The 22831-nt window shown below is 43.1% G+C and overlaps 1 pseudogene; it reads left to right on the forward strand.

Annotated features, from left to right (window-relative positions):
• LOC109237263 lies at positions 946–7600 on the forward strand (annotated as a pseudogene).

The following is a 22831-nucleotide window of genomic DNA, read 5'->3' on the forward strand; positions in this document are numbered from 1 at the left end:
TTATGGGTCTTCCACACGAGGATCCACAGCAGCACATTCTGAACTTCTTGGAGATTAGTGATACTTATATCACTAACGGGGTCACTCCAGATTATGTGAGGCTCACACTTTTTCCATTCTCTCTGTTGGGTGAGGCTAAGCGATGGCTAAAGGCAGAACCAGAAAATTCCATTACCTCATGGAACGATTTGGCAAGAAAATTTCTGGCAAGGTTCTTTCCTTCAAGCAAAACTGCAAAGATCAGAAGTGAGATAGTTGCCTTCAAACAGAAAGCAGGAGAATCTTTATACTCAGCTTGGGAAAGGTTCAAGGGGCTACTCAGAGACTGTCCTCATCACAATCAGACGAATGAAGTGTTAGCTCACACTTTCATAGAAGGATTACATTCTGAAACAAAGATCGTGGTAGATGCTGCAGCTGGGGGTCAAGTGTTGGAGAAAAGCTTTGACGAGATATATGCATTACTGAACAAATTCTCCAAGAGCAATCCGGATTGGCAAGGAGAGATGGGTAGACACACAGGCAAAAGTCTGCAGGGGTTCTTGAATTAGATGTCGTCTCAGCATTATCCGCGCAGATTGCCACGCTGGCCAATCAAGTCAACCAGATGAACTTGAGTATCAACAAGCAACAAATACAACCGGTACAACAGGTTCAAGCTTTTTGTGAAATATGTGGAGAGGGACACACGAGCGACATATGTCGCAAATCCAGAGTCTGTCTGCTTCGTGAGTAATCAAATAGGGGCCAAATAGGGGCCAAGCAAATCAATATGGGAACACTTACAATCCCAATTGGAGGAACCACCCAAACTTCTCTTGGGGTGGAAACCAGGGCACTCAGAATCAATACAGGCCTCAAGCACCTCAACAGCAATATAGACCACCTCAGGGTGAACAACAAGCGAGTCCTACAAGCCACCTTGAAGACATGTTTAAAAAAATGATGGCTGAACAGCAATCCCTCGTCACTACAGTGAGAAATTTGGAGCGTCAAATGGGACAGCTTGCCAGTGCTCAAAACACTAGACCAGCTGGAGCTCTTCCAAGCGACACTGAAGCAAATCCTAAGGCGGCCCTTAATGCCGTGTCATTGAGGAATGGGAGACAACTAGAGGAAGTTCCTCCTAAAAAGAGGAAACAGGTGACTTTTACTGAGAGGCCAGCCATTATAGAATCAACACCAGAGAAAGCCACGGAGCCAAAGAAGTCAGCTGGAGAGGCGGTGGATGAGCAGCCCCCACAATTGGTTGCAAGGCCACCACCTCCATTCCCTCAAAGATTGCAGAAATTAAAAGACAATGCCGCATATAAAAAGTTTCTTGATATCTTGAAGTAAGTGCAGATTAATATTCCATTGGTTGACATCTTACAAGAGATACCCAAATATGCAAAGTACATCAAGGATATTGTGGCAAATAAAAGGAGGCTGACCTTGTTCGAGACTGTGGCACTCACTGAGGAGTGCAGTTCCAGAATTCAAGGCAAGTTACCTCAGAAATTGAAGGATCCAGGTAGTTTCACTATCCACATCTCCATTGGTAAACATGCTGTTGGGCGAGCTTTATGTGATCTTGGAGCGAGCATCAATTTGATGCCGCTATCTATGTTCAGACAGTTGGGGTTGGGTGAACCACGCCCAACGACAGTTATCTTACAGTTAGCTGATCGCTCCCTTGCTCATCCTGAGGGAGTGATTGAAGATGTGCTAGTTCAAGTGGGCTCTTTCATATTCCCTGCTGATTTCATTATCCTGGATTACGAGCCTGATCAGGAAGTCCCATTTATTTTGGGGCGTCCATTCTTAGCCACGGGTCGAGCTATTATTGATGTCTGCGAAGGAAAGATGACGATGAGAGTAGGTGACCGAGTGGAGGTATTCAATGTTTATATAGCACTCAAGTTACCAGCCCATTATGAAGAGCTATCCATGATCTCTGTGGTGGAAGGTGATGCCACATCGTTAGTACCCTATATGAGCCCTGCAGATCCTGTTGAACGAGTATTGATTGGGGATGTAGAAAATAGTGAAGATGAAAGAATAGGAGAAATCGAGCAAGTGCTAGATATGTCATGCAGTTATGTACATGGGATTAGAAAATTTGAAGAGTTGGACAGGCCTGTCACTCTGACCCTCCCTAGGCCATCTATTGAAGAAGCTCCGAAGCTAGAACTCAAGCCACTTCCAGGGCATCTGTGCTATGCTTATTTGGGGAACTCAGAGACACTGCCCGTGATTATTTCATCTAGCTTGTCCAGCACTCAAGAAGAAAAATTGCTTAGAGTCCTCCGCGAGCATAAAAAAGCCATTGGGTGGACTATAGCTGACATCAAGGGTATTAGTCCATCGTTTTGCATGCATAAAATCTTTCTAGAGGACGGACACCGCCCCAGTGTAGAGCAGCAAAGGAGATTAAATCCCATTATGAAAGAGGTGGTGAAAAAGGAAGTAATCAAGTTGCTCGATGCAGGCATCATTTTTCCTATTTCTGATAGCAACTGGGTAAGCCCGGTTCAATATGTGCCCAAAAAGGGAGGAATGACTGTAGTTGAGAACGAGAAGAATGAGCTAATCCCCACTCGCATTGTTACGGGCTGGAGAATCTGCATTGATTATAGAAGGCTCAATAAGGCAACTCACAAGGATCACTTCCACTCCCATTCATCGATCAAATGCTAGACAGGTTAGCAGGGCATGAATATTACTGCTTCCTTGATGGTTATTCAGGATACAATCAGATTGTCATATGCCCAGAGGATCAGGAGAAGACTACTTTTACTTGTCCTTATGGCACTTTTGCCTTCAAGGGAATGCCATTTGGTCTTCGTAATGCACCAGCCACATTCCAGAGATGCATGATGGCTATTTTCACCGACATGGTGGAAAAATTCGTGGAAGTGTTTATGGATGATTTTTTAGTTTTTGGGTCTTCTTATGATAATTGCTTGAGGAATTTAAGCAAGGTGCTGGCCCGTTGTGAAGAAATAAATCTGGTATTAAATTGGGAAAAGTGCCATTTTATGGTACAAAAAGGCATCGTGTTGGGTCATAGAGTATCTAGGAGCGACATTGAAGTTGATAAAGCGAAGGTGGAGGCGGTTGCAAAATTACCTCCACCTATCTCAGTGAAGGGTGTCCGGAGTTTCTTGGGACACGCGGGTTTCTATCGGCGCTTTATTAAAGATTTTTCAAAAATTGCTACTCCTTTGTGCAGGCTGCTTGAAAAAGATGTAACTTTCAATTTTGATGATGCTTGCCTCAACGCATTTGAGGAACTTAAAAAGAAGTTGGTGACTGCCCCCATTATTGTGGCACCTGATTGGTCTCTACCATTTGAACTTATGTGTGATGCGAGTAACCTTGCTATTGGGGCAGTGCTAGGCCAGAGGAAGGACAAGGTGTTTTATTCCATCTACTATGCGAGTAAGACTCTTGCTGATGCACAGCTGAATTACACCACCATTGAGAAGGAGTTGTTAGCCGTTGTGTGGGCCTTTGAGAAATTCCGGGCATACTTGGTGGGAACGAAAGTCATAGTCCATATGGATCATGCAGCAATCAGGTATTTGTTTATAAAAAAGGAATCCAAAGCTTGTTTGATGCGCTGGGTTTTGTTGCTGCAGGAATTTGATGTAGAAATACGAGATCGAAAGGGGACAGAGAACCAAGTAGCTGACCATCTATCAAGATTGGAAAATCACGATCACGTGGAGGAGGGTGGCCAAATTAAAGAAGTGTTTCCTGATGAGCAACTTTTTGCTATAACCCAAGACACTCCCCGATGGTATGCAGACTATGTGAATTATCTTGTGAGTGGAATACTCCCTCCCGAAATCCGATCTGAAGCTAGAAAGCGGTTCTTACATGATGTAAACTTCTATTACTGGGATGAGCCCTATTTGTTCAAGCAATGTGCTAATCAGTTGATGAGGAGATGCATTCCTGAAAAAGAGGTGGAATTAGTGTTGTATGATTGTCACGCATCACCTTATGGGGGTCATTATGGAGGAGATAGAACAGCTGCAAAGGTGTTACAATCCGGTCTCTTTTGGCCAACCTTATTCAAGGATGCCTATGCATTCGTTAAGAAGTGTGACCAATGTCAGAGAACGGGAACAATCACAAGGAAGCATGAGATGCCTTTAAATAATATTCTAGAAGTTGAGCTTTTTGATTTGTGGGGAATAGATTTTATGGGGCCATTTCCACCGTCCAGAGGAAACAAATACATATTGCTAGCCGTTGACTACGTGTCAAAATGGGTGGAGGCAATTGCTTTGCCCACAAATGATGCCATGGTGGTAGCTGCTTTTGTGAAAAAGAACATATTCTCAACATTTGGGACTCCACGTGCCTTAATCAGTGATGAAGGGACTCACTTTTGCAATCGATTATTGAATAACCTTCTAGCTAAATATGGAGTTCGCCATAGAATTGCTATAGCATATCATCCGCAGACAAATGGGCAAGCTGAGGTGTCAAACAGAGAAATCAAGCAAATATTAGAGAAGACGGTGAGTGTGAATAGGAAGGATTGGGCTGCAAAGTTGGATGATGCCCTATGGGCGTATAGGACTGCATATAAAACGCCAATTGGAGCGTCCCCTTACAAGCTGGTTTATGGGAAGGCCTGCCACTTGCCCGTTGAGCTTGAACACAAAGCATACTGGGCCATTAAGAAGCTGAACATGGACCTTGAAACCGCAGGTGAGAAAGACTTATGCAGTTGAATGAGTTAGACGAGTTCAGGCTGCACTCCTATGAAAATGCCAAGCTATATAAAGAAAAGACAAAACGATGACATGACAAGCATATAAAGCCACGTCACTTTGAGCCAGGCCAACAGGTATTGTTATTCAATTCTAGACTACGGCTGTTCCCTGGGAAGCTAAAGTCGAGATGGTCAGGTCCTTTTGAGGTGGTGAGAGTCACTCCTTATGGTGCAATCGAGCTGCGAGCTTTAAATAGTGAGAGGAAATTCTTGGTGAATGGTCATAGAGTCACGCATTATTGGGGAGGAATGATTAATCGTGAAAAAACCAAGGTTGTACTCGCTGATGAGTAAGCGAGACTCTGCGTCGTGCCGCGACGTTAAATCAGGCGCTGGATGGGAGGCAACCCATTGAATTGTTGTAATCGTTGTGTCGCGATGTTAAATAAGGCGCTGGTTGGGAGGCAACCCAACGATAGTAGTAAGTGTTGATTTTGTGTTTTAGGAAGTGCTAACCAATGCAGGTGACAATGGGCAAGTGCTAAGGCCATCGAACGGGGTAAGAACAGGTGAAAAGTTGAAGAAAAAAATTTGCCCAGGTGCGCGCCCGCGCTACTGGGCACGCATCTGGGCGCGCTAATTTGCACAAGTGCCTGGGTCACGCACCTGGGCGCACTTCTGAACGCGCTACTAGCGCAGTCGCGCTTGTGAGCGCGCATCTGGGCGCGCTAATTTCTCCAGGTTCTGTCTTGGCCGCGCTAAAACTAGCGCGACCGCGCATCTGGGCGTGCTAGTTCCGTCAAATTGTCGCCAGTTCTTTTTAGTAGTTTAAGTTTTTCTTTTTATTTTGTTCTTTTATTTTGTTTAGGTTTTAATTTTCCATCCCCCTTTTCTATCACTCCCCAATCGAACAAAAAAAAAAACCTTCCCCCTTTTCTAATTCCCCCAAACCAACGAACACAAAAACAAAACCAAACCCTTCCTCCATCCCAAGCTCCCATCTCTCTAGCTTATGAATTTCCCCCTTCCCAAGCTCACTCTTCTTCTTCTCCATCTTCTTTCTCTACTCACCACCATCTCCCACTACAGGTATGAACCCTAGTTTCTTTTTCTTCTCTTTTTCTCTTTTTATTTTTCAAATTTTTGTGTATTTAAATGCCATTGTTGTAGTAGTTGTTCTTAGATTTTGTGTAGAGAAATTAGTAAAATATGTTGTAGTATTGGTGGGTGATAAGTTTGGGGTGGAATTCCACCTACTTTGTGTCTTGGTGAGTGTATGTGGTGGATTAGTGTTCTAAAAAGCTTAAAAAGAGCTATGAAGGTTTAACGCCCACAAGGTATTTGTGGAAAAGCCCAAATGAACGTGATTATGTAGTTTGTGACCACTTATGCGTGTGAAGTCTGAGTAGCCGCATTGTGTCACAAATTTTAGTTGTGCTAATGTGTTCCCGTTTTGCAGGTATCATGGCTCCACCTAGGAAACGACAAGTCACAGGGGCCTCATCAAGCAGCCAAGCTGGTTCGGCTAGGTCAAGAGGGGCTGCACATGCCCGTTCCTTTGATGCTACAAAATTTGTTTTGGCCAAGGCACAAGACCGCTTTGCGGAAAAGGCTAGTAGAAAGCCAATTCCGGAGAGGGGTATTCACGTCGGCTGGCTCCAGCACCACTGCCCGCACATGTACAATGAGTTGGTGAGGCGAGGGTTGCAAACCTTCATCAATGAGCCCAGTGAGGGCAATGCAATGGTTGTGCGGGAGTTCTATGCCAATGTACCGGAGCATGTTAATGGAGTAGTCACGGTGCGCCGAAGGGCAGTGAATGCTTCTGTTGAGGCAATACGGACGGCCTACCAGCTGCCTCCACCTCCGGATGCTGGTGATTACTTCTATGAGTACGGCCGCCAACCAATGAACGACGGAAAATGGGCACGATTCTTTGAGACAATTTGTGTGCCCGGAAAAGAAGTGGTCTGGATGGTGCGGGAGTTCTATGCCAATGTTCTGGAGCATGTTAATGGAGTAGTCACGGTGCGTCGAAGGGTGGTGAATGCTTCTGTTGAGGCAATACGGACGGCCTACCAGCTGCCTCCACCTCCGGATGCTGGTGATTACTTCTATGAGTACGACCGCCAACCAATGAACGACGAAAAATGGGCACGATTCTTTGAGACAATTTGTGTGCCCGGAAAAGAAGTGGTCTGGATGGACTATAGGGAGAAATTACACTCCTCAGTACTAACCTTTGAAGGGAAGTGCTGGTTGCACCTCATAAACAACCGCTTGATTCCGTCTCACAATACTACAGAGGTAAATGGGCCCCGAGATGCCTTGATTTGGTGCTTTGTAAATGGTTACGACTTCGATGTGGCCAAAGTGATGCATGAAGAGATATTCGTCCGAAGTCAAGTCAAAAGGTATGGTTTCTTTTTCCCCTCTTTAGTGACTCAACTATGCAGGGATGCTCGGGTACCCGAAAATCTAGCTGTGGATGGGTTGGTAAGATAGGAGGGCAAGTTCCGTGCTGATAAGGTGACCACGGGAAAAGAGCCGGAAGTAGTAGAGGCGGCAGCGAGTAGTAGCTCTGATGATTCTGATGATGAGGAGGATGCTGAAAAGAACGTGGTGGCCACACCACAGGCTCAGGAGCAAGGTGTAGCAGCTGCAGGACCATCTGGGACTGCGACATCTTCAGGAGCTGCCCGGGCGTCCCGTTTCACTGCTTTGGAGCAGGAGATGGCTGGTTTGCGAGCATCCATGACTGATTTGGGCACCCGAGTAGACGCGGTAGCTGACCGACAAGTGAAGTCGAAAAAGAAATTCATGGGCTGGCTGCGCGCTCTGGGCCGTGCGTGCAACGTCAACCCAGACACTGTCTCCGACCAGGAGTGACACTTCAGGGAAGTTCCTTCACCTCACTGCTCTTTCAAATTTTAAGCCATGGGGACATGTCTTCATTTTTAAGTGTGGGGTGGGGGTACTTCATTGTATATATGTAGTTGTATCATTTGAATGTTCCTTTTGTTTTGTTTTATTTAACCTTGATAGTTTTGGTGTTAAGTAGGAATCATTAGTTTAAAGTAGATAAGTGGCTCGTCCCGACGACGGATCCCTTTCGGCGGGGTTCTTGAGGGACTAAGTCGAAAAAAAAAATTGGAAAATATGCAGACTCTTCCTGATGACGGATCTTTTAGACAATTTTCTTGAGGGAAGTTAGTCTAGAGAAAATACCAAAAAGATTTTTTTTAGGTAGTGTAGCAACTCCCCCTTGGTTTTCTTTGGGCCACGGTTCTTTTCCAAGGGTTTTAACTTGAACCGGGTATAGGTAGTTTTTTTTATTTTGTTTTCTTTTTGATTTGTAGATTAGGGTAATGGGCTACGAGCTAGAAAATCAAAAGAGAACCCATAGCGTTGACACACCTGAACACAATAGACCCTAGAGTGTAACGCTTAGTCTTATTCGTTAAATCTCACTAAAGTGCCTTAATCTGTATGTTTGTTACTGAATTGAATACTTGTAATGGAGCGTCTTGATGAGCTGATCTGGAATGAGTCATATGCCATGTGTGGTGAGGTTTTTGTGTAGTCCATGCTTTGTACTTGAGTCTAGAGCTTGCCCGGTATGTGAGTTGAAGCGAAATTTTAGGTGATGCTCGATGTGAATAATGTTTTTAGGCTTTCTTTGATCTTTTTGAGCTTAATTGCTTACCACAAATAAAATTTATCCCTAGTCAACCCTTTTGAGCCTATAGACTTTTATTTGGTACCCACATTACAAGCCTATACCCTTTTTGTTCTTAATTGACATTGTTTTGATCCTTTTACCTCTTAAAGCACTTTAATTGTGAAACGAGCGCTAAAAGAAGTAAGAAGGAACTAAGTGTGGGGTGGCTTTTGAGTGGAACCAATAAAAGGGAGAAAGGTGCACTTGTTTTGTAGAATAATACACCACTAGCGGAAATTGAAAAAAAAAAACAAGAAGAAGGAAAATATAGGTGAATAAATTGTTGGCTTGTTCTTGCTAGTGGGGTATAAATTAAAGTGGTGATTAAAGAAAGAGGGAACATTGTTGGGAGTGATTTTAGTTGTGAAATTGAAGTTGGGATTGAAGAATTTGCGCTCAAAGTGATTATGTGATGTGTTAAAGTGCTTAGGAGGGTGAACCACTATTCCTAAATATATCCTACCCGTCCCTTAGCCCGCATTACAACCATGAAAAAGTCCTAATTGATTTTAGATCGAGTGAGCCTACATTAGTAGAGATTTACATTAAGGGCAAGCTTATGGTACCAAGTACATGCATGTGACTTCTTTTGTAAGTGTGAGCGATTTTCTTTGATATATGTGAGCATGAGATTCAAATGTATGGATTGAGTTTATTTTCTTTATTGTGATTGTGAGGGCATGTGATTCGTGAAGGAAAGGCAAGTCTTGACTTCTGTGTAGAGTACTTTGAGGAAGTATGAATATTGCATGGCACTTGAGAGTCGACTTTTGAGGCTAGGATTGTTCACTGCCAGGCTTAATGTATGTAAATTGTTCTGGGTGTAATGCGTTAGGGGAAATGGTTGAGTGAAGGAACCTCTAGAAGGTATAGTGTGATTGCTCGAGGACTAGTAATGAATTAAGTGTGGGGTGTTGATAATAGGCTAAATCTAGGTAATTTGGCGATTGTTTATGCTCCCACTTAGTTAAATTTCAATGTCATAATATGGTTAATTGATTAAAGATGGGCTCTAATTATGATTTGTACATATTGCAGGACGAGGAGCCTATGTGATGCCTTAGAGAGGTGATTGGAACTATTTTAGAGCAAGAACGACCCCTCGAAGCTGAGTACGCACGAAGACGAGGAAGAAAATCAAGGAATTAAGGACCTGGGCTAGCGCGCCCAGGTGCGCGCCCGCGCTAATTTTAGCGCGCCCTAAACAGAACACTGGCCAACTAGCGCGGTCAGATGCGCGCCCAGGTGCGCAGCCACGCTAGTCCAAATTCCGGGAAGCCTTGTTCAGGGGTATAATTCGAAATCTGGAGGAAAACCCACTTAACCTATATAAAGTCAAGCTCGCCCAAGGATTATTTATCAAGGTTTTCATAGTCTAGTGAAGGAATAAAGAGGCAAGAGGCAAGGCAGAGATTTTGATCACAAGTTCTTCTTTTCTTCCCTTGGTTTTTGCTAATTGTGATGAAATTGAACCTTATTGTGATGAACACTAGTATGAGTGGCTAAACACCCATTGTTCTGGGGTTGTGATTTAGCCATGAATATTGCTGTTTGATATTAGCTTGACCTTGATTATAATTCACCAATATATGGTTATTTCTTCAATTCTGTGTTTAATTGCTTAATTGTCTGGCCAACAGTTAGTTTCTATTTACTATCTATGCTATGCTTGGAAAAGCCATGTTTAGATTAGAGAAGAATTGAAGAGAGCATGATCTTAACCCTTAGGGGGAGCGGATTTGTGGTTAGGATAGGAATATACCTAGTCACCGTGCTTAACTAAATATCGTAATCTTAATGTGTTCTTAATAGATTGATTTCATAGGAATATAGGCGTTAATCTATTGAGAATAGGTGAGTAGTACTTCGGGAGAAGGCTATGAGAGCATTTATCGATTAATTAGCAACCATGAGTGAATTATATGAAAGGGAGAGTTAATTAGAACACAATACGAATGGTGAATCGATCACAACCCTGGAATACTTGTCTCTACTGAATACACAACAATCAACTTGTTACTTGATAAATTAGTTATTATTTAGAATCGTAGAATAATATAATCATATTATTGGACTTTGATTTTAGCTGGACTGAATAACAATTTTAGTAATTTAGTGAGTAGTTTACACAAGTCTTTGTGGGTTCGACACTCAACTTATCATTATATTACTTGTCGACCGCGTATACTTGCGTGTGCGTTTGGAAGAAACAAGAATGCTCCGCTACACACGATTGACACTATCTGCTATGGAGCCACCTACATTCATTTAAGAAAATGTAGCGCCCTCGGCAAAAGGGACGTTAGTACCATGGAATAGTACTAGTATGTATAACTAAACACCATTTTACTAGAAAGAACTACCAAAAAATGACAAGTAAATCACATAGGTGAATCAAATATGCAAATCATAGTATCATCCACATAATTCCCATAACTTAGTTTGGGGCATTCCTTTCCTACGTTCATCACTGTTCTCAATACCACCGCTATCTTGAGCGGAGTCCGATCACGACCCGACCGGCTAGGTCGCCTCATTTGAGGCATGTATCTCAATCACTATTTCATTTCCTCTATCCGGAGCTCAATATCAGCACATTACCACCATTTGTGCGGCATGGTGTCCGATCACGACCCGATCAGCTAGGTCGCCTTATCTAGGCGTTGTTCCTTTCTCATTAGTCATCACATACGATTCTTTATTTCACATATATCATATCAATTCCTTGGCACTTAGGGCCACCATTATCACATCGTTTTTCGTTTTCAATATTCATCTTGCAAGTGGTGATCATAGACATATACAAGAGTAGTTTAAGTTGCAAGCACAGGTAAGTGAGCACACAACTAGCATGAATAATTCTCAGTTTCAATCTTGGCCTATTAGCCTAAGCATTTCGACACGTAATTGTATTCTTCATACTTCTCTAAATTTTCAAGAATAGTACATTACATCACATTGAGGCACATCCTTCACGTATATGTGTAGATAATTGCAAATCAATTAATGCGCAATAACAATCAATACATTAACCAATTCAAAGCTTACCACACTTTCGTAAAAGCCCACGGAGCTCAATTTCTAATAAAAGGGGATTTTAGCCATACATACCTCAATATAGCTTCCCTTACTCTTTACAAATTTCCGGAACTCTTATCACTTCGATCTATTTTGTAAGAATTACAAATTAATCCGAGAATTTGAGACGATGTTGAGATTCTAGCTTGGTTCGTGCATAATATCAAACACTAAAGGTGCATTATAATCTTAGGCCCCTTTTGAGTGAAATTTCTATCCTTTTATACCCCAATTGCTCCCTTTTTAGTTTACTAGCTTCCAATACCCTAAGTTTTGATATGCATGCAAGGAATTAATTCTTATACCCATGAATTACCTTACTAATGACCCCTTATAGCTGAGTGTAGAAATAATACTGAGGTGATGAAGTCTTACCTCTTGGGATGAAAAGTTCAGTTGCCCGTGCTTGATTATCTTCAAGGATTCAACAAGGTTTCATGGAGTAATTTGATGGGGAGGACTTTCCCTCTCTAAGACTCCTCTCTCTCACTCTAGAAATGCTCAGAACAATGCTCAAAATGAGCTATAATACCGAATATAACGATAGGGGGGTCGGGTTAAAAATTAGAAAATTGGAAAATTGGATCTGCGATCGCATAATGGAAATGCGGGACGCAGATTGGACCGCAAAAAGGTTCCCAAAATCTGAACACTCTGTTTGAGTATGCGACGGAAATGCGGTCCACATACACATTTTGTGGTCGCATTATGCACCGCAGAACTGACCTTCACAAGATCCCAAGGAAATTATGCGATGACTATGCGGTCCGCATATTGGTTATGCGATCGCACAATGGACCGCATTTTTAACCTCAAATTAGCTAACACACTGACTCACTCTGCGGCAGAAATGTGGTCCGCATACCTGGTATGCAACCGCATTCTAAATCGCACATTTGCACTTTTCTGGAAAACTTTGATTCTTGATTTTTAAATGCATAGATTAGCTATTTATGAGTTTCTAACACCTGGCCCTAACTTGGCACTACAAGGTTCGGGTTTAGAGTGGAAATTTTCACGGGGCCTCACATATAACCTATCATGGACTCGCTCGAAGTTTCAAATCACATAAAACAACATCGAAGCGACGAATCAAACCAAAATTCAAGCTTATGAACTTTCAAATCTTCAAATATCGAATCTCATGCCGAAACCTATCAATTCAACTCGGAATGACGCCAAATTTTGCAGACAAATCCAAAATAACATAGCGGAGCTGCTCCAACTCTCGGAATCGCATTCCGACCCCGATATCACAAAAGTCAACTGTGGGTCAAACTTCTTCATTTTCCAACTTCAACTTTCGCCGAAATGCCTCAATTCACTCCACGGACCTCCAAATCTGAATCCGGACGCGCGCCTAAGTCCAAAATCACCATACGAAGTTGTTGAGATCATCCACGACCCATTCCGGGGTCGTTTACTCAAAAGTCCAATTTCGGTCAACTTTTCACCGTTCTAACTTCCAAAACTAGATTACTTCTTCCAATTTGACTCTAAACCATCCGAAAACCGAATTCCACCATGCACGCAAGTTGATACTCATATTCCGAAGCTGTTCCAGACCTTATGGCGCTGAACGGAGCTTAATTTCTCAAAACGACCGGTCGGGTCGTTACATCCTCCCCCTCTTAAAACCAACGTTCGTCCTCGAACGTGCTAAGATTCGCCTCGTAATCCTCAAGCCAATGAGTACGCACTTCCAACATACACCCGCGGGTGATCCCACGTCACCCCAATCCACTTAAGACTGACGACACCATCTCAACTGAAATTTAACCTTTCTAGCAATACCAATAGGCCTTCAAGCCAGAATTCTCACCTTCCATCCGTTTTCAAAAGGCCCGATCCTAAATCCATATCCGGTATCAGTCTCAACCAGCTACTTCAATACAAGCCAACACACACAGGGTACAACCACACAACATGACACATCACACATAGGCCCATAATAACATTTCTGATAGTAAAACTTGCCTGAGATCAAATCCGTACCGGCCATAAGCCTCATATTCAATAGGAACACTTTTCAAACCTCCACAACACTGGCGATGATACAATAACCACGAAAACCGCATAACAAAACACCCGAATAACCAAATCTCAGCCAACACCAACGGGTACACACCCCACAAGCTAAACTCGAGAAGCATAGAATGGAAATGACTGAATATGAGAAAGGAAACACATAAGGGAACTAACAAACAAATCAAACTAGCACAAATTCTTCTAAAACACAAATCTACTAAACATCTAACAAGAAAGAATGAAAGCATATAAAAGACTCACAAGGATCTTGTACTGATATCACCCTCACCGCGGTACACAGCCCGGTCTCAACATATCAAATCACTTGAAATCACGAGGGTCCCTCCCTCAACACTGAATCACAAGTAGGGCACACATCAACCCATCTAGAGACTCTCACTAGATCAATTCCGTCTACAATTACAACACAGGCTGGCTCCCACACCGGTGGAGCATAGAAATCACAACTCGTAACTAAGAATACTCAGAGATCACATCAAACCTACCGAAACAGACAACATGAATTTACTGCTAGCCTCATAAATCTCGACAACAGCTAGAAACGGACGATAGACACGGCTATCACTCATGAAACCTACCAACGGGATAATCACATAAACAGAATGCAAATCATGAAATGCACCCATAACTGGAATCAACAAATAAGGGAACTCATCCCGATAAGCAGAACTGTGATGAACTACAGATAGTGCCCCTATAACAAACCGAATCCGTACCTGAATGACATTCAACTGGCACACCGGCCTCAAGCCTACTATATGAAACACATCAACAAGCCGGGCCTCCCCCTCTTGGGCGCCCTCTACCTGCCTGAGTACCTCGCTGTGACACATCGGTCCGAAGTCTGGGACAATCTCTCACCATGTGACTAGTATCTCCACACTCAAAGCACCCTCTCTGCTGACGAGGCGGTGGGAACTGTGCGATACGGATACTCCGAGACCCATGAGCACCTGAGTCACCATGCAAAGTCTGAAGCGCGAACTGAACTGGCTGACCCGCAAAACCTCTACCATGACGCACTCTGCCTCCAAAATAAGGACCAGTATATCTCCCCGGTCTACGAGGCCTCCTCGCCTCCTCAAACTCTCTCTCCGGATCTCGTCTGCTCTCTCTCTCGTGACCCTGCCTGCCCTCTCTCTCTCTAGCATGCATACCCTCTATCCTCCTAGCAATGTTCACCACCTGTTGATATGGAATATCCATCTCCAACTCACGAGCCATACTGGATATGATGCTGGGAATAAGCCCCTTAATGAACCGGCAAACCTTCTCGCGAACAGTAGAAACCAAGGCTGGGGCATGTCTAGCCAAACTCGTGTAACGGACAACATACTCCGAGACGGTCATAACACCCTGGCGCAAATGCTCAAACTCCGCGCGCCATGCATACCTGAGGCTCTGAGGAACAAACTCTCTCAGGAACATGTCTGAAAACTGGGTCCAAGTCAGTGAAGCTACCTCGTCTGGGCTGTCTAACTCATAGGTGCGCCACCACTCATAGGCGGCTCCTCGAAGCTGGAAAGTAGTAAAAGAAACCCCGCTCAATCCAGAGATACCCATAGTACGGAGAATGCGGTAACACTCATCAAGAAACCCCAAGGCATCGTCCGATGCTAATCCACTGAAAACCGGAGGATCATACTTCTTGAACCTCTCTAGTCTCATCTGCTCCTGCTCGGAAGCCGCTGCCATGCCCTTGGACTTAACTGGTGCTGCAGGCGGCGCAGGAATAATCTTAGGGACCTGCTCAACATGCACTCGCTGCTCAGGAGTGCGGGCGGCGGGAGTCTGTGCTCCTCCCCCGGCCTGGGGTGTGGCTGCAGCAAGGGGAAGCAATCCTGCCTGAGCCAAAGTGGTGTACATACTCATGAACTGTGCCAAAGTCTCCTGAAGGGCTGGAGTAGTAGTGGCAGTAGGCGTGTCAGGTGCCTGGACTCCGGCTGGATCTGCTGGTGGTACCTCGGCGGCAGCTCGCGCAGGTGCTCTCGCTGCACCATGTGCGCGTCCTCGAACTCTACCCCGGCCCCGACCTCCGACGGCTGCAGCAAGGGGCGCGGGTGCCTGATCACCTCGGGTAGTACGTGTCCTCACCATCTGTGAGAGAGTAGAAGACAGAGGTTTAGGATTGCGAATGTCAAAATCTCGCACGACAGGGAAATCAAATGAAGTGGAATTTTTCCTAACGGTTACATAGCCTCTCGCAGATAAGTATAGACGTCTCCGTACCGATCTACGAGACTCTAATAAACCGGCTTATGATTCGTGACTCCTATGAACCTAGAGCTCTGATACCATCTTGTCACGACCCCAGTTCGCCCTCCGTGAACATCTCATGACGGCACCTAGTCCCTACGACTAGGTAAGCCTAACAATGCGGAAGATAAACCATAATTACGGAAGAAAGTAAATAAAACTGAACTAGTAAAATAAAACAGTGTTTAAGGTGCCGCTCGGCACATACCACAACAATTCTCGAAGCTAACAAAATTCCCAAAACCCGGAAACTCACAAATCACAAGCTAAGGGATACATAAGAGGCCTGACTAGAATGTCATGCAAAGGAAAATACTNTTAATGGATGTGGTTACCGCCTACCTTTATGGCTCACTTGATAATGAGATATACATGAAAATTCCCGAGGGATTTAAAATGCCTAACGCACATAATTCAAAATCTCGGGAAATGTTTTCAATCAAGTTGCAAAGATCTTTGTATGGTCTAAAGCAATCAGGACGAATGTGGTATAATCGTCTTAGTGAGTATTTATTAAAGGAAGGCTATATAAATGATGCCATTTGCCCGTGTGTTTTTATAAAGAAAACAACATCGGAATTTGTTGTACTTGCCGTATATGTTGATGACATAAACCTTATTGGAACTCCTATAGAACTCCAAAAGGCAATTGATTATTTAAAGAAGGAATTCGAGATGAAAGATCTCGGAAAGACAAAATTATGTCTTGGTTTGCAAATTGAACATTTGGCAAACAGAATTTTTGTTCATCAATCTACCTACATAGAAAAGGTATTGAAATGGTTTTACATGGATGGAGCCCATCCATTAAGTACTCCGGTGGTTGTTCGATCACTTGATGTGAATAAGGATCCATTCCGACCTCAAGAAGAGAATGAGGAGCTACTTGGTCCTGAAGTACCATATCTTAGTGCAATTGGTGCACTAATGTATCTTGCCAATACTACAAGGCCTGACATAACTTTTTCAGTTAATATCTTAGCAAGATATAGCTCTGCTCTCACAAGGAGACATTGGAATGGAATCAAACACATATTGCGGTATCTAAAAGGAACTACCGATATGGGCTTATTTTATGGCAATAATTGCAGTCCTGATCTTGTTGGTTATGCTGATGCTGGGTATTTATCCGATCCACACAAGGCTCGATCTCAAACAGGTTATGTGTTTACCTGTGGAGGCACTGCCATATCTTGGCGATCAACTAAGCAATCAATTGTGGCTACTTCATCTAATCATGCTGAGATAATTGCTATTCATGAAGCAAGTCGAGTGTGTGTGTGGTTGAGGTCTATAATACATCTTATTCGAGACAAATGTGGTTTGAAATGTGACAAACTACCCACAATTTTGTATGAAGATAATGCAGCATGCATAGCTCAATTGAAGGGAGGATTCATAAAAGGAGATAGGACAAAGCACATTTCACCAAAGTTATTTTTCACACATGATCTTCAAAAGAATGGTGATATTAATGTGCAACAGATTCGTTCAAGTGATAATATGGCTGATTTGTTCACAAAATCTCTACCAACGTCAACCTTCAAGAAGCTAGTTTACAAGATCGGGATGCGAAGGCTCAAGGATGTGAATTGATGCTCTTATCAGGGGGAGTTAATGCGCGTTGCACTCTTTTTCCCTTACAAGGTTTTGTCCCACTGGGTTTTCCTTGCAAGGTTTTTAACGAGGCAACCAATAGGCACATTTCTAAACATGTGTACTCTTTTTCCTTTTCTAGAATTTTTTTTCCCATTGGGTTTTCTTTTATTTAAGGTTTTAACGAAGCACATTATCTGTTGAATAGACATCAGGGGGAGTGTTATAAATAGAATCCTATTTATGGTGAATGTCCATATTTAGAGAGATTCTAGGGTTTATTACTTGGTGGCTAAGTCACCATCTCCCTATAAATAGAGGGTTATACTCTATTGTAATTCATCCCAAAATTCAATAAGAATTCCCTCTCTCTCTTTCTCTGCAATATTGCTCTTGTTCTTTTATTGTTTTATAACATATAAGAAGTATTGTTTCTATTGTTAAATTATAGTATTTACTATGGATATCCAATACTTTTCTCTATCATGTAATTAATTCTTATTATTTCTCACTATTATAGTTGTAACTTTCACACCTCCGTAATCTCCCTTAGGAGTGGCAAACGGGCGAATCGGGTCGGATATGATTCGAATCGAAAATGGGTAATGAAAAAATGAATAAATTATTCGACCCGACCCATATTTAATACGGATAAGAAACTTGTTAATGGTGGATAACATGGGTAACCATATTATCCATGACTTCTTGCATATGATCGCTTTTGGGAATATTCTTAGTCTCCCTAGCTTGAGGAACTGTCACGACCCCAGTACGCCCTCCGTGAACATGTCATGACGGCACCTAGTCCGTACGACTAGGTAAGCCTAACAATGCGGAAGATAAATCATAATTGCGGAAGAAAGTAAATAAAACTGAACTAGTAAAATAAAACGGTGTTTAAGGTGCCGCTCGGCACATACCACAACAATTCTCGAAGCTAACAAAATTCCCAAAACCCAGAAACTCACAAATCACAAGCTAAGGGATACATAAGAGGCTCTGACTCAAGAATGTCTATGCAAAGGAGAAATATTGAAGTAGCTATACTTATTACAGAAAGCTAGAAAGAGACTCCTCGATCTGCGGACGTAGCAGATATACCTTGAAGTCTCTACCGATACGCCTCCTTCCAAGGCTGACAGAACTGAGTGGGAGTACCTGTATCTGCACAACAAAAATGTGCGGAAGAGTAGCATGAGCACACCACGGCGGTGCCCAGTAAGTATCAAGACTAACCTCGGTAGAGTAGTGACGAGGAACAGTCAAGACACCTACCGGTCAAATAAACAGTATAATCATAGGAATAATGGAAACGATATATAATACGTAAAGACTGCATGAATGACCAAGAATGCTACAATTCACAACAAGGGAAATGGACAACAAGTAACGACGAGAATATAATAAATGATGATACGAAATGACGGCAAAATCACAATCCAAATCCTAAGGTCACAACACAGCAAGGAGAAAACAAGTCAATGACTCACATCCTACAATGATGTTCACTTAAGATCTTATTCAACCCTTTCAACAATTTTACAGAGTTTCGGACAAACCACGACTCACGACAACCCAACATCTGAAATCTAACACTTGGCATCCTGTGCCCCATCAATCTCACGGTCATGCTGACAACTCACTGGCTAACTAGGGCACTCTCACGTATAAAATGGATAAACGAGGGCGTACCTCCACCCTTAGCAAAATCAGGAGGAATTCACCTCTAATAGGAGTGTTCATCTACGCGTATGCTTGTACGAGTGTTTTACCCAAGAATTCTACCAACTAGTAGACATGAAAAGGAGAACGGACCGCACGTACGATGTTTCCTCACAACTTCCAAGCGGTAAAGCTCATACAGGTAAACAACCCACAATCACAATATTAAACAAATAGGAATGCCTCCACAGGCCGTCACAATTCTTTACAATCAACCCCTGACATAGCCCACCTTATTTCGCCACGCGTGCAAATAATAATATAATAGGCACCGCCTTAATTCGCCACACGTGCATCACAATATTCCCACCTTATTCCGCCACATGCGCAACCCACGTATAAGCATATAACATATCCCTCCTTATTACGCCGCATGTGCAAAACATCAATAGCAACAATAGCATGGCAAAGACCTCGTGCAACCCTTCAACAACAACCGCACGGCAGAGACCTCGTGCATCACAGTACCAACAGCCGCACGGCAGAAACCTCGTGCATCACAGTATCAACAGCCGCACGGCAAAAACCTGGTGCATCACAGTATCAACAGCTGCACGACAGAAACCTCGTGCATCACAGTCTCAAGTACCACACAACAAATGACAATAAATACAGGAACAAAGCAAGAGAATCACAACTAACTCATAAGGAATAACCGTAACAGAGAAATACTAAGCGCAATAAGAACAACTCAACAAGGAGAAATAATATGAAACAACGATTCCAAAATACTCAGTTCAACAACAAAGAAGTTAACATGAATCAAATAATTACAATTAAGGAAATATCAACTAAACATAGGATATCTAACTTCTTTCTAATTAAGACCAATTAATTACACGAGAGATAGAAATAATGCTTTCTAGATAAAGACAAGCAGTTAGGAATGATAATGTGACTATAGAAGGGTAAATGTCTACAGTTAAACAAGTAAAAGTCAATTAGGTAACAAGAATAACCAAAAAGGGCAGATAAATTCCAAGTAAGTCATGTAGAGGTGAAACAACTAACAGGGAACTCAATCGTATCAAGAACGTGATTACAAGGATCTAAGAGCCTAACAGGGGCAATTTTCCACAGATAAATCCGAGCACGCACTCGTCACCTCGCGTACAAGGAATACAATCAACAAAGAAGACTCAAATCCTAAGGGGAAGTTCCCCCACACAAGGTTAGGCAAGATACTTACCTCGAACCGGCTAAAATCAACTAGCAACCACGTTCTTGCCACGAGTACTCGACTCCAAATGGCACAAATCTATTCAATTAAATCACACATTGTAAATAACATCTCAAGCAATTGATTCTACTATTTAATTCAAAGCTAAAGCGCGAAATTAGGTAAAATGACCAAAATGCCCCTCAGGCCAACGTCTCGGAATCGGATGAATTTAACATTTTCAGAACCCTCGTACTCTCACGAGTCTAACCATATAAAAATCTCTCAAATCGGAGGTCAAACACCCCCTCAAAACTCAATAATTTGGTCTATGAAGTTTTACCCATTTTTCATTTAAAATCTGAAATTAAAGGATGAAATTAAGAGGAGATTCATGGAAATTGGTCTAAATCGAGTGAGAAGCACTTACCCAAGACGCCCAGGTGAAAATCCCTTCAAAAATCGCCAAGAACCGAGCTCTAGAAGTCAAAATGTGATAAAAATGGTGAAACCCTTGAATTTGGGATTTAATCTGTCTGCCCAGTGATTTGTTCATCGCGATCGCGGAACAATGGTCGCGATCGCGTAGAGGAAATTTGAGAAGGCCCAGAAATGTACATCGCGTTCGCGTGAAAAGGGATGCGAACGCGAAGGGCAATGGGATGGTGGCTTATGCGATCGCGTAGGGGCTCATGCGAACGTGAAGAGGAAAGGTGTCAGCTGCCCCAAGTCCTAATTTCCACTATGCGAACGCGGGGTAACAGATNTTTCCTTAATTTATTTCCTTAATTGAATTTCGGTTGATTAGGATTGATTAGGACGAAGTTCCTTAAAACTCCGACCTTCTTTAAAATATCCTGAACAGTTCCTGTAGGTTGAGCCCTTTTTCAAGGAAATATAAAATAGCAGGAACATTTAAATAAGTTTGATTCTTTATCGGATCATAAAAACCCACTTTCCGAAGATCTTTTCCTTCTCTTCGGGATCGAACATCAATTGCAACGATTCGATAGACGGCTCATTGGGATAGATGTAGATGAACAACACCCCCCCTAGAAACGTATAGGAAGCTTTCTCCTCGTACGGCTCGAGAAAAATGATTGATTCGCGGTTTTGTCTCTGTATGGAATTCTATCTAAGAAATGACAACTGGGTCCATAAAATGATCAAATCAATAAAGAAAAATAGACCATCGCGATCGCGGAAGGCTTAATGCGAACGCGATAAAGAAAATACACGGAGCTTCGCGAACGTGAGGAGGCGGCTGTGAACGCGAAGAAGGATTTTGAGGTAGTCTTCAACAAGGCATCGCGATCGCGGGTGAAGCTTCGCGATCGCGTAGAAGGATATCAGAAGCAGCAGTTTCAGCAGTTCAAAAATGGAAGAAAATGATTCGTAGCCCGTCCGTAACACACCTGAGGCTCCCGGGACCCCGTCTAATCACACACACAAGTCATATAATGTCACGCCCCAACCTCGGGAGGCGCNAGGGCAATGGGATGGTGGCTTATGCGATCGCGTAGGGGCTCATGCGAACGTGAAGAGGAAAGGTGTCAGCTGCCCCAAGTCCTAATTTCCACTATGCGAACGCGGGGTAACAGATGCGATCGCGAAGTAAAGAAAAATAGACCATCGCGATCGCGAAAGGCTTAATGCGAACGCGATAAAGAAAATACACGGAGCTTCGCGAACGTGAGGAGGCGGCTGTGAACGCGAAGAAGGATTTTGAGGTGGTCTTCAACAAGGCATCGCGATCACGGGTGAAGCTTCGCGATCGCGTAGAAGGATATCAGAAGCAGCAGTTTCAGCAGTTCAAAAATGGAAGAAAATGATCTGTAGCCCATCCGAAACACACTCGAGGCTCCCGGGACCCCGTCTAGTCACACACACAAGTCATATAACCTATCACGGACTCGCTCGAAGTTTCAAATCACATAAAACAACATCGAAACGACGAATGAAACCAAAATTCAAGCATATGAACTTTCAAATCTTCAAATATCGAATCTAATGCCGAAACCTATCAATTCAACTCGGAATGACGCCAAATTTTGCAGACAAGTCCAAAATAACAAAACGGAGCTGCTCCAACTCTCGGAATTGCATTCCGACCCCGATATCACAAAAGTCAACTGTGGGTCAAACTTCTTCATTTTCCAACTTCAACTTTCGCCGAAATGCCTCAATTCACTCCACGGACCTCCAAATCTGAATCCGGATGCGCGCCTAAGTCCAAAATCACCATCCGAAGCTGTTGAGATCATCCACGACCCATTCCGGTGCCGTTTACCCAAAAGTCCAATTCCGATTAACTTTTCACCGTTCTAATTTCCAAAACTAGATTACTTCTTCCAATTTGACTCTAAACCATCCGAAAACTGAATTCCACCATGCACGCAAGTCGATACTCATATTCCGAAGCTGTTCCAGACCTTATGCCGCTGAACTGAGCTTAATTTCTCAAAATGCTCGGTCGGGTCGTTACAGGAACCCTCAATTTGAGGCTTTACAAATGTAAAAGTTAGACTCATTGGTTATC

Source organism: Nicotiana attenuata, chromosome 1 (assembly GCF_001879085.1).
Source record: "Nicotiana attenuata strain UT chromosome 1, NIATTr2, whole genome shotgun sequence".
Lineage (NCBI taxonomy): Eukaryota > Viridiplantae > Streptophyta > Magnoliopsida > Solanales > Solanaceae > Nicotiana > Nicotiana attenuata.